Source organism: Podarcis pityusensis (assembly GCF_964106645.2).
Source record: "Podarcis pityusensis genome assembly, chromosome: 8".
Taxonomy (NCBI): domain Eukaryota; kingdom Metazoa; phylum Chordata; class Lepidosauria; order Squamata; family Lacertidae; genus Podarcis; species Podarcis pityusensis.
This window is the reverse complement of record NC_138033.1, coordinates 32179962-32191808: the sequence shown is the minus strand read 5'-3', so window position 1 is coordinate 32191808 and position 11847 is coordinate 32179962. Positions and strand designations below refer to the sequence as shown.

At 48.6% G+C, this 11847-nt stretch overlaps 1 protein-coding gene across 3 annotated transcripts in view; it reads left to right on the top strand.

The window, feature by feature from the left end:
* The first annotated feature begins 7272 nt into the window (after positions 1-7272).
* THRAP3 (thyroid hormone receptor associated protein 3) overlaps positions 7273-11847 on the top strand; it is a 40703-nt gene continuing 36128 nt past the window's right edge. For 2 of the 3 annotated variants that reach the window (XM_081019606.1, XM_081019603.1), the window contains exon 1: positions 7273-7417. The gene's annotated coding sequence lies outside the window, so the exon portion shown is untranslated. The remainder of the gene's footprint in view (positions 7418-11847) is intronic. The other variant, XM_081019604.1, reaches the window with a different exon arrangement.

The following is an 11847-nucleotide window of genomic DNA, read 5'->3' as shown; positions in this document are numbered from 1 at the left end:
CGACGGACGGCTCCTGCGTTCGGGTGCCGTCACTCGGGAGACCCAGCCCTTGGTCCTGTGTCTCCAGCAGCACCGGGAGGTGCGAACTTTGGACATTGCCTCCATGCCCCGGTTCCCCCTGGTGCTTGGAATGGACTGGTTGGAGGCTCACAATGTTCAGATTGACTGGGTTAATCGGACTGTGCACTTCCCAGACCCATGCCCCCATGCTCGGTCCGAGATGCTAGCGGCCGCACCCACTGAGGAGGCAGCACCCACGCTCCCAGCCGTGTACCGGGACTACCAAAACGTGTTCGAGGAACGGGGGGCAGACCAGCTGCCGCCGCATCGGTCTTTTGACTGCGGCATAGACCTCCAGCCCGGAGCGCCCCTGCCGGTGAGTCGCTTATACTCTCTAACAGAGCCAGAGCGCGAAGCTTTGCAGGACTTCCTGCGCAAGAACCTGGAGCGTGGGTTCATTAGGCCTTCTACCTCACCCACCGCTGCGCCAGTACTCTTCGTTAAGAAGAAATGTGGGGAGCTTCGCCTTTGCCATGATTACCGGGCCCTGAACAAAATTACCATCCCGGACCGGTACCCCTTGCCCCTTATTTCGGAGTTGCTGGAGCGGGTGCAAGGGGCGCAGATGTTCACCAAGCTTGACCTCCGGGGGGCCTACAATTTAATTAGGATCCGAGCCGGGGATGAGTGGAAGACAGCATTCGGGACTCGGTACGGGCAGTTCGAATACCTGGTTATGCCCTTCGGATTGTGCAACGCGCCCGCTGTGTTCCAACGGTACATCAACCACGTGTTCCAGGACTTGCTGGACAAGTACGTGGTGGTGTACCTGGATGACATTTTGATTTTCTCCCGTGACCCGGCTCGCCACGAGGGTCATGTCCGGACCGTGCTGCAGCGCTTGCGGGAGCACCGCCTGTATGCGAAGCTCAGCAAGTGCGAGTTCCATCAGCAGACAGTGGATTTTCTGGGTCACCGACTCTCTCCAGATGGGGTGCAGATGGATCCTGGGAAGGTGGCAGCGGTTCGGGAATGGGCGGCACCTCGGAACCGCAAGGACCTACAGCGTTTCCTGGGGTTCGCCAACTATTACCGGACCTTCATTGCGGGTTACGCTCGTCGCACTACCCCATTGACCCGGCTACTGCGCCCCAAGACGCCGTTTTCCTGGGACAGCGAGGCAGAGGAGGCGTTTCAGGGGTTGAAGGCCTGTTTCCAGAGAGCGCCGATCTTGCAACATCCGGATCCTTCTCGACCCTTTGTGGTAGAGACTGACGCCTCCAGTACGGCTCTCGGTGCCGTCTTGTCTCAGCAGTACGGACCTGATGCGCCACTCTTACCCTGCGCCTTTTATTCCCGCCAGCTCCTGCCGGCGGAGCGTAACTATACTGTATGGGAGCGGGAACTACTGGCCATCAAGGTGGCTTTTGAGGTCTGGCGCCACCATCTTGAGGGGGCACGACACCCGGTGGAGGTGAGAACCGACCACCGGAACCTGGAGTACCTCCAGACCACCCGCAAGCTGAACCAAAGGCAGATCCGGTGGGCGTTGTTCTTTTCCCGGTTCCAGTTCCGGATCCGCTACATCCCTAGCTCCCAAAACCAGAAGGCGGATGCCCTGTCCCGGAAACCTGAAGACAACACAGACACGGTACAGCAGGCAGTACCCACCACGATCCTACCACCGGCTGCATTCCTGGCCACCCAGGAGGCTGAGCCACTGCAGGCTCGGGTGCGGGAACAGCAGTGGGTCGACGCTTGGGCCCAGGAACGACTCCAGGAACTGGCCGAAGGGTCATGCCCTCAGTACCCGGGGCTGGTCCTGCATCAGGGCCTTCTGCTGCACCACGGGCGCCTGTACATCCCGCCAGGGCCGCTGCGGGCTGAGGTTCTCCGGATGACCCATGATGCTCCAGCAGCAGGGCACTTTGGGCGGTATCGGACCACCCATCTGGTAAGCCGTGAGTTTTGGTGGCCCCGTCTGAAGGCTGACGTGGCTCGCTACGTCGCTGGTTGTGATGTCTGCCGGCGGGCCAAGGGGCCTACCGGGCGACCCCCCGGCCTTCTTCAGCCGTTGCCGGTTCCACCACGTCCTTGGCACACGGTTTCTCTGGACTTTGTAGTGGAGCTACCCCCGTCTCGTGGCTGCACCTGCCTTCTAGTTTTCTCTGACCATTTCACGAAGATGGTGCACTGTGCCCCCTGCCCATCCGTACCCTCAGCTAAGGAAACCGCTCAGCTGTACCTTCAGCATGTCTTCCGCCTGCATGGCCTACCTGAGCGTGTGGTGTCCGACCGTGGCGTTCAGTTCACGTCCCGGTTTTGGCGTGCTTTGCACCAGGCCCTCGGAACAGAGGTCTGTCTCTCATCTGCCTACCACCCACAGACTGATGGCCAGACGGAACGGGCGAACGCGGTGCTGGAACAGTACCTCCGGTGCTACTGCAGCTACCAGCAGGATGACTGGGTCGACCACCTAGCATTGGCGGAGTTCGCTTACAACAACGCGGTGAATGCATCCACCCAGCAGACCCCGTTCCAGGCCAGTTACGGTTTTCATCCACGGTTGTTTCCGGATGTGCTGCCGGCATCTGCGGTCCCTGCGGTGACAGAGTGGCTTCAGGAGCTCCAGTCCCAGCAACAGCTGTTGATGGAGCAGCTGCGCCAGGCTAAGGAGGCGTACAAAGTCCAGGCCGACCGCCACCGCCAGGTGGGGCCAGAACTCCACGTCGGTGACCTGGTATGGCTCTCCACTCGCCACCTCCACCCTTCTCGACCTTCGCGGAAGCTGGACGCCCGTTTCACCGGCCCGTTCCCTATCGTGAACCAGGTCTCGCCTGTGGCATTCCGTCTCCAGTTGCCTGCAACCCTGAAGGTTCACCCGGTATTCCACAGGTCCCTTCTGAGTCCAGTGGCCCCACCCGACGAGTTCCACCCGGACCGTCCCCGACCGCAGCCAGTTTTGGTTCAGGGAGAGCCTGAGTACGAGGTGGAACGCATTCTGGACTCCCGATACCGCAGGGGAAAGCTGCAGTATCTCATTGACTGGAAGGGGTATGGGCCGGAGGACCGTTCCTGGGAATCAGCGGCCAACGTCCACGCGCCTGCCTGCCTCCGAGAGTTCCATGCGGCGTACCCCAGCAAGCCGGGTCCAGACCCTCGATTAAGGGGGGGGCCTGGGAGGGGGGATGGTGTGATGGCCTGGGATTCCGATTCTGAGAGTGAACCGGAGGAATCCCAGCCGGCACAGGAGTCCCCGCCTCCAGGGCCGGCTGAACTGGGGCAAGGCCTAGATTCTGAGGAGCCTGCACCTGTGCCAGATCCTCAGGAGCAGGCACCAGGTGAAACCATTCTGGCCCCAGAGGTGCTTGAGGACTCAGTGTCTACAGGTGAGCCTTCCCCGGGGCCCAGTAACCCTTCAGCCTCTCCTGAACTGCAGAGGCTTAGGGCAGAGAGGCGAAGGGAACTGGTTTCTCCCAGGAGGAGTGCTCGCCTTAAGGCCAGGAGAGGCGGGGCTCCTGGGGGCCGGGACCGCCCCTGGCCTTAGAGAAGATAAAGGGCAGTCAGCCCGGTCCCAGGTTGCGGGAGCAACGTCGTCATTGAAGAGCTGTTTTGGCCAGCATCCAGTCCTGTTCCTCCAGTGTTCCTGTTCCCCGCCCGGCTACCTGCTTCTGATCTTCGAGTGTTCCTGTCCCCGCCCGGCTCCCTGTTTCGGACCTCACCTCGCACTTTGTGGACTATCTCCAGGCTAGTGACTTAGGACTGAACTTTGACTACGGTAACAGTAACCTTCCCCCCGGGACCAGCACACAGGTGTTGGAACACAAAACTCACTGAGACATTGCTTTCTCTAGGTTTTCACCAGGGCAAAGCTGATCCATGTGTGTTTGTCAAGGAGGAGGGGCAAAACAAACTGTATTGTTTATGTTTTGTTGATGATCTTCTGATGTTTTGGAAGAATCAGGCTTTCTACCAAAGCACCCTAGCTCAGCTGAAGGAGCATTTTGACATGAAGGATCTTGGTGAGGTATCCAACTATCTTTCTCTGCAGGTGGAGAAGGACCAAGCAGGTAATTTTCTGGTACACCAAACACAGAAAATTGCTGATGTGTTAACCAGGTTGAATTTGGTTGATGCAAACCCAGCAGACACACCGATGGTGACAGGTTACCAGGTAGACAGTACTGCTGAAGCGTTTTCTGACACAACGCTGTACAGATGCATTCTAGGCAAGCTGAATTTCATTGCCAGATGTTCAAGACCTGACATAGCTGTAAGCTGTAATCTGCTTAGCAGACATGCCAACAATCCTACAGTTCAGGATTGGAAAGCTCTGAAGCGCATAGCCCGCTATTTGAAAGGGACTATGCACTACAGGCTGAGGTTCACCAGTCAGAAGACTGGAGGTCTTGAAATCTTTGCTGATGCAAGTTTTGGAAGTGACACCACGGATGGTACAAGCACTTCTGGAGTATGCTACATGTACAACCACTGCCTGTTTGACTGGTTGTGCAAGAAGCAGACGACAGTGAGCCTAAGTTCCTGTGAAGCAGAACTCAATGCCCTGTCATTTTCACTCATGGATTGTGAATGGTTGATGCAACTGTTTAAGGACATCGGGGTTTCTGTGAAATGTCCTGTACAAGTGTATCAAGACAATAGATCTTGTTTGGCTTTGCTGAACTCCGAGAGTTGCAAGCAAAGAACCAAGTACTTGCAGATTAAGCTACATCGTGCAAGGGAGTGTATTCAGAAAGGACTGATTCAGGTGTCCTACATGCCAGGAAATGAAATTCCTGCTGATCTGTTGTCTAAGGTTGTTAACAGAGAACAACTTAAGGTTTATGTACAAAGGTTGCAATTGGGTTGAACCACAGGTACTACAGGTTACACGGAAAGGGGGAGGATGTTAGGATATTTCCGTTCCACCTTAAAAGGGAGCAGGCTTTGTGAGTAACAGAGTCTGCGCATGTCCTGTTCACAGGATGTTTATGCTTGCTGTTTCCTTTCGATTTCAGTCGGGCAGAGACGCTGACGCAGAACGGTCATGTTTTTCTTTGTTCTGTTCAACGCTAAATAAAGTCTGTAAATATGCTCTTCTGCTCTTCTGCGGTGCAAGCTTTCTGGCTGTGTTTCTGCTGATAAAGGATGTGCACGAGCCTGGAATGTGGCAGTCAATTTCCAAGGCTTCGTGTCGCTAATTGCTGGGTCTGCGTGGCTACAGAGATCGATGGACGTCCGGCAGCCGGCATGGGGGCTCAGATGGACGCTATCTCCCTGGCAGTATCCCAACAGAACTAATATGACTAACTTGATTCTAATAAACTGGGTTATTCTATGTGCTGATCCTCTTTGCAGTTCATATATCTATATTTATATAAAGAAAAACTTTGTAAAACATCAAGCGGTGGAGGGAAAAATATGTACTTCATGTACGCCAGACTGCTATAAAATATGGGTGTTCTACCATATGCCTCATTCTTTGTGTAATCAGTAAAGTCACACCAGAATGCATAAAAATAAAAAAAATTGATTTTCTTTTGGCCTCTTGTAACTTTTATTTTTTATGTCAGTTTTTCTAATAATGTTGTTTGTCAGATTGCATTATACCATTGGTCCATAGTTGATTGTAATGATTCCCACATCCTGGCAATAGTTGTTGTTGCAGCAGTTAACAGATGTGTTGAGTTCTTTTACAATACAATACAATACAATACAATACAATACAATACAATACAATACAATACATACTGTATTGTGAAGACATGAGTTAAGTAGAGCCAGTCCTGGGTCATGGGGACTGTCTGCCTTGTAATTGTAATTAAAGATATTTCTGTAATCAAATATATTTTTGTAAATACATTTTTCCATAACTTTTCAATTTTTGGACACTCCACCACATTTGCTGATACTGTATGTCCTTATAGCGGGACATCCTCTCCAACACATGGGATAACTCATCGGTTTTATAAAGCCTAGGCTTCTAGGTATTAGGTTCCAGCTCTGTGCAATTTTAAGTGGTCTTTCTCTGCTGGTCATTGCTGCTATGGATTTGTATGACACTTTTGTCCACATTTTTGTCCATGCCTCTTTTTAGAGCCAGTATAGTGTAGTGCTTATGAGTGCTGACCTATGAAAGAAAAACCTAAGGTATGGGATAACAGGCTTCATAAAACCCACCCAGTCATGAAGCTCACTAGATGACCTCAGGCCAGTCACTGCCTCTCAGCCTAACCTACTACACAGACTTGTTGTGAGGATAAAATGTGGAGGGAGAGAACCATATACACTACCTTGAGCAATGTGGAGGAAAAGTTGGTATATAAATGTAATAAATAAGACAAACTTGAAAGAACGGATGGAGTGAATCTGGCTCACTCAGCCTACCCATGAGGGAACACATTATTATTTACCCAGGCTTTGTTTTTATTGGGAGGGCAGGTAGATAAAGGATGAACAAAGCAAAGGCCACAGACATTAAGTTTAGTGGAAAGGGCTTTGAAATGTACGGTACGTATTTTGGGGTGACCTTATTGCCCTTTCTTACCTACTTTAATGCTGTTGTTTATTACTTTGAGGCACTTGAGGGTTAGTGTGGTATAATGCTTATACAGTATCAGACTAGGACCTGGGAGAGACCAAGGTTCAAATCCCCAATAGGCCATGAAGCTCTCTGGGTGGCTTTGGGCCTAGTCTACCTCACAGGGTGCTCATGGGGGTTAAATGAGGAGGTGAACCATGTACTGTATGCTACATTAGAGCTCCTTTGAGAAAAAGGTGGGATATAAATGCAAGGGATCATAAGAATAAAAAAATCAAATTAAGCAACCAAGCATGATACGGAAAGACTGCCGTCTCATATAAATCCTCCTCTTGGCCCCTCGTAAAATGCCACTTTTTTTTCGAAGCCCGCACAGGGAGCCTCACTCTATTATACAGGAGACAACATCCTGCGCCAGCATTTCGAGAGCATATCACCCTAAAGACTTTCTCGCCAACATTGGGAATTGTAGTCCCCCCGCGGCGATACTTCTATGCCAGCTAGTCTAGCTTGGGCTGAAAAAGACTCCACCTCCCATCAGGCCTAAGGGTGGCTCCTGCGGACGTAGAGCGCGCGAGCTGGAAAAGGGGGAGGAGCTTGACTTTAGAGAGAGAGCGCGAGAGTCGGCGGGGCGGAAGATAGTCGGTGACGGGCTCCTGCAGAGGCATGCCGGTTCTTGTAGTACATGACGTGAAAGCCGTCCGCGGTGCAAATAGGCTAGGGGGGCGGAAGAACTACATCTCCCAGCGGCTTTACTTAGTTCGCTCCTGGCTGGTAGTGCTGCGCGCGCAGGACGTCTGGGCCTGCTGCTACTGCTGCGGTGGTGAGCTGTGAGGTAGGCAAAGGCGGGCGAGAGAAGAAGGCCGCGTCTGAACGGTGAGGAGGAGGCCGCGGCCTGCGGATTGTTGTTGTTGTTTTCTGTTTCCCCTCCCTTAAGATCGAAAAAGATGGCGAAGGATTATGTTTCTACCTCACACACCCCAGGCAGGGGGGTGCTGAGGTGGAGCGGGGGGGAGGGGCGAGTGGGGGAGGGGTATCGCGTGCCCTGGGAGGAGGTCGGTTCGCGAGTAGGCCAAGGGGTAAATGGAGAGGGCCGTTATTTCTGATAGCAGAGCTGAATCGGGGCTTTTTTAAAAATCGCCCCCGAAAACCAGACGGGGTTTTGGCAAATCCACCTAGAAGTGTTGGCGGGAGAGGTACCGGGAAGGCGGCCTCTGGTCCTGTCCTCTCCTTTCGCGATTGAATGGATGCCGACATATATTTTTTTTAAGAAGTCTGCGCGCGATCAGGTGAGGGGGCCGCTTCCCCTCTTGAGTCAGGTACCATGGCACCCAACCCCCCTTGCGTGCAGTGTTTATTGTCTGTCCATTCCGTCTTCCCCATCGGCATTCTGCTTTTCTTTCTCTAAAAGGGAGCTGCAAATTAATTCACAATTAGATACGAATTAGCTTGTGTCTACATAGTGTGAGGAGTGGTCCTCTAGATCAATGTTTCCCAACCTTGGGTTCTCCAGCTGTTTTGGGGCTACAACACCCATCATACCTAGCTAGCAAGACCAGTGGTCGGGGAGAATTGTAATCCGAAAACAGCTGGAGAACCCAAGGTTGGGAAACACTGATCTAGATGATGACGATTAATTCCTAGCTCTTTGTAGCTGCAGCTCCCACTCCACGTGGCCTTGTAGTCCAAGGACACTGCAGGACTGCAGCTTACCTACCCCTGCCAGCAGGACTTTACAGAACCCAAAAAGAGAAGAGAATGTTGTAGTTAAGTCTGGTTTCAGTAGGGCATGGAAATTAGGGGCTTTCTGTTCTAAAAACTCCCTTGTGCAGACTGTTGAGCAGGCTTTGGTTCTGCCACACACCAGCTGTTAGGTGGTACAGCTGAAGCCTGCTTTCCTTTACCAATGTACCCTAATATTAGGAGTGCACTTCAAAGATGCTCCTAAATGTGCATTGACAGCTGCATCTCTGTCTTCCTCACATCGTAGGTGTTAGTAAGTGGGCATGATTTGGGAAAAGTGGCCTAGCAAATGAAATTTTAGATGCTGGTTGGCCAGATTTAGCCTGTGGGCCAGAGGCTCCCCACCCCTGACATAGTTCATAAAACAATTTATTTACTACTTTTACTTCTGAGAATACAACTCAAACCATTGGGATCATGTTACATGAAAAGGGTTTTAGGTTAAATATTAGGAAGAGCTTTCTTACAGTGCAAGTTGATAAAAGGCATTTTGAACCACAGAGGTCACGTAAATATTGGGTGACAATATTGAGTTAATACTAGCCCCTAAACTGTGGCCCTAATGCATAAGAGAATGCAATTTTTCCAGAACAAATTTAACACCATCATCTGGTCAGATAAACCACTTACCAAGGTACCTCCATCTTGTCTAGATTGAATATCAGTCAATAAACCCTTATCCAATCTTCTACCACACCCAGGCACTGATTCAGGGCACAAAAGTCTCACCTAAAAGATGAAAAAGAGAAACAGCTGGATGCCTTTTTGTGTATTGATGATACCTCAAGAAAAATCTGCAGACCTCTCCCAGCAGTTTTATGTTAAACAGTGTTAGGGGCAGGGAGGGGAATAGAATTATGTAGACCCCTGGAGTGTAATATATAAGGGGCTGAGCCACAGTTCCCCAGCAGAACTCTCTGGAATTAGCCATCCAAATAGGAGAACCACCACTATGTCGTATCTCAAGCACACAGTTGCGATATATTATCCTGATGGTCAATGACATCAAAAGCACCTGAGAGGTCCAAGAGAATCAACAGGGTTTTGAACCCTTTGGTTTTCAGAAAAAGCCATCCTACAAATTGCTCAAGGCAGTTTCTGTCCTAAAACCTTGCCTGTAGCCTGATTTAAATGGATATAGAGAAACACTTTTATCGAAGCACTTTGCTCAGGACATGTTGTCAACCAGCCTATAATTGTTGACATTTTCTAGATGCATGCTAGGTTTCTTTATGACCAGTATTAAAACTTCTGAAGTGGAAGTTAGAAACACCCTGCCTCCCCTGTCATCTAAGACTAAGACTGATTCCAAGGAGCCCTCACACTCCACCCTTGGAGATGGATTAATGCCATTGAATGCCTAAAGTTTAACTTGAGCAGATACGTAAAATTTCCAGAAATTTTGAAGCCATGGAGAGGGGGACAGGTTTTTTGGGGGGTGATTGTTTTTTTTGGGGGGGGAGAAACAACTTTTCTGGGGGAAATGCATTTTTTTGTTTTGCTTCCAGTGCTCCATATTGAAAATCACTTTGTTACTTTAGGAACCTAGAATGCATTATGCATAACTTGGTTTGCAATAGAATGATCATGTCTGTTATGTTAAAAGTTCAGTTCTTTACAATAATTACAAATTGAATTTATTAAAGTTTTGTTTTTGTTTTTTACAAATGGGGCTACAAGCTGCTAAACTAGCATCTCTTTGGTTTTGCTAGTTTATGAGGAATGGGCAAAAACAGAAACCAATATTATAGTAAAACAAATTATTATTCAGAAAATAACAGTTAAGCAGACATAAAGCATTCATTTCCATTAAAAGAGCTGAGAAAAGGGGAGGGGGAACAAAACTCATTAAATTTCATGCAGTGTTCATTGTCCCATGTTCTAAATTATTGCTATCAGTTCCTCTTTATCTTAAAAGTTTATTTCCAATGTATGTTTGAATGTAGTAGTTGAAATGAGATATTTAAATAAGAAAAAAGAATACAGTAATGCGAATAATTATATTCAAACAAATTCGGTTATCTGATAGTCAGAGATTTAATCTTAAATCCCTTGTGATGGTCAGATCTTGTTTATAGAGATGTGAAGGCCCAGAAAATGAAATGTTTTCTTTTAGAATGATGAACAAAATGTTTTAAGACACAGTGTTCATAAATTTAGTCTCCCAAAATGATTTCTAAAGCTCTGTTAACAGAAAGACTTTGATGTAAGGCTTTGTACAGTATCAAATCATTACAATTCCTATACACTGAGGACAAGCAGGTCCTGAGCTGTACATAGAGTACAGTTCTAAAAAGCAAGAGTAAGATACATTTTTGCCTCTTGGGAGGCACTGTCATTGTTAAAAGAGAATAAAGGATTCAGTGCATTCTTTGCTTGTAGCTTTCTTGTTGGATCTGTTTCTGTCCTCTTGACTAAGCCTCAAAGGATTTCGAGCAGGAAAAAGTACAGAGCAACATAATTTTGTTGCCATCCAATTCAGACTGCTGCAAATCAATTGGATCAAAGATTCAAAGGGATAAATGTAAGTGATAGCACTGCTTCAGCATTTGACTAGATTACAAAACAAGCAGCATTCTTAGGGTTTGATATTTGAAAGGTACCTTCAAAAGTTACAGAGAGCAGAATTATATTTATGTATTTGGCCAAGTATAGGGACACGGGTGGTGCTGTGGGTTAAACCACAGAGCCTAGGACTTGCCAATCAGAAGGTCGGCAGTTCAAATCCCCGTGACGGGGTGAGCTCCCATTGTTTGGTCCCAGCTCCTGCCCAACTAGCAGTTCGAAAGCACGTCAAAGTGCAAGTAGATAAATAGGTACCGCTCCGGCGGGAAGGTAAACGGCGTTTCCGTGCGCTGCTCTGGTTCTCCAGAAGTGGCTTAGTCATGCTGGCCACATGACCCGGAAGCTGTACGCCGGCTCCCTCGGCCAATAAAGCGAGATGAGCGCCGCAACCCCAGAGTCGGTCACGACTGGACCTAATGGTCAGGGGTCCCTTTACCCCTTTATCTTTATTTGGCCAAGTAATGCAGTCTGGGATTCTGCACATCCCTCCTGCAGCATGGTGGCCAAATCTTTCCAGTTTGTTTCAATCTGGGCATACCTTCAGTTTTAAGAGGCCCATGATAAATACAGTAGGTACAAAGGTGACTCTCTGAGGATACTGTGCAGCTGAGTTTTGAAAGATTATGATCCTTATCTTCAAGTGTGAATTATTAAAACTTTTATTAAACTGACATCCTATATTGAATTCAGAACAAAGAAGCAGGCCAGTTTTAATTTAATAAGAAATGCAATTCTCAGCCAATTTTTTACTTATGCAAGGTGCACTTTAAAAAAATATTACCTATTATCACCAGCATGTGATTTAAGTCAACATCATCACAGTTTGTATTTACCCATTACACAAAAACTATTTTAGTACTAGTTCTGGTTCATTTAACAAGATAGTCTAGTAAGACAATTGCTGTTATTAAAGGTAGCTGCATCAGTGAATTATTGAAAATTGTTCCCCAAAAGGTCTGCCACATTTTTCTTCTTAATTTTTAAAAAATGTCTTCAAG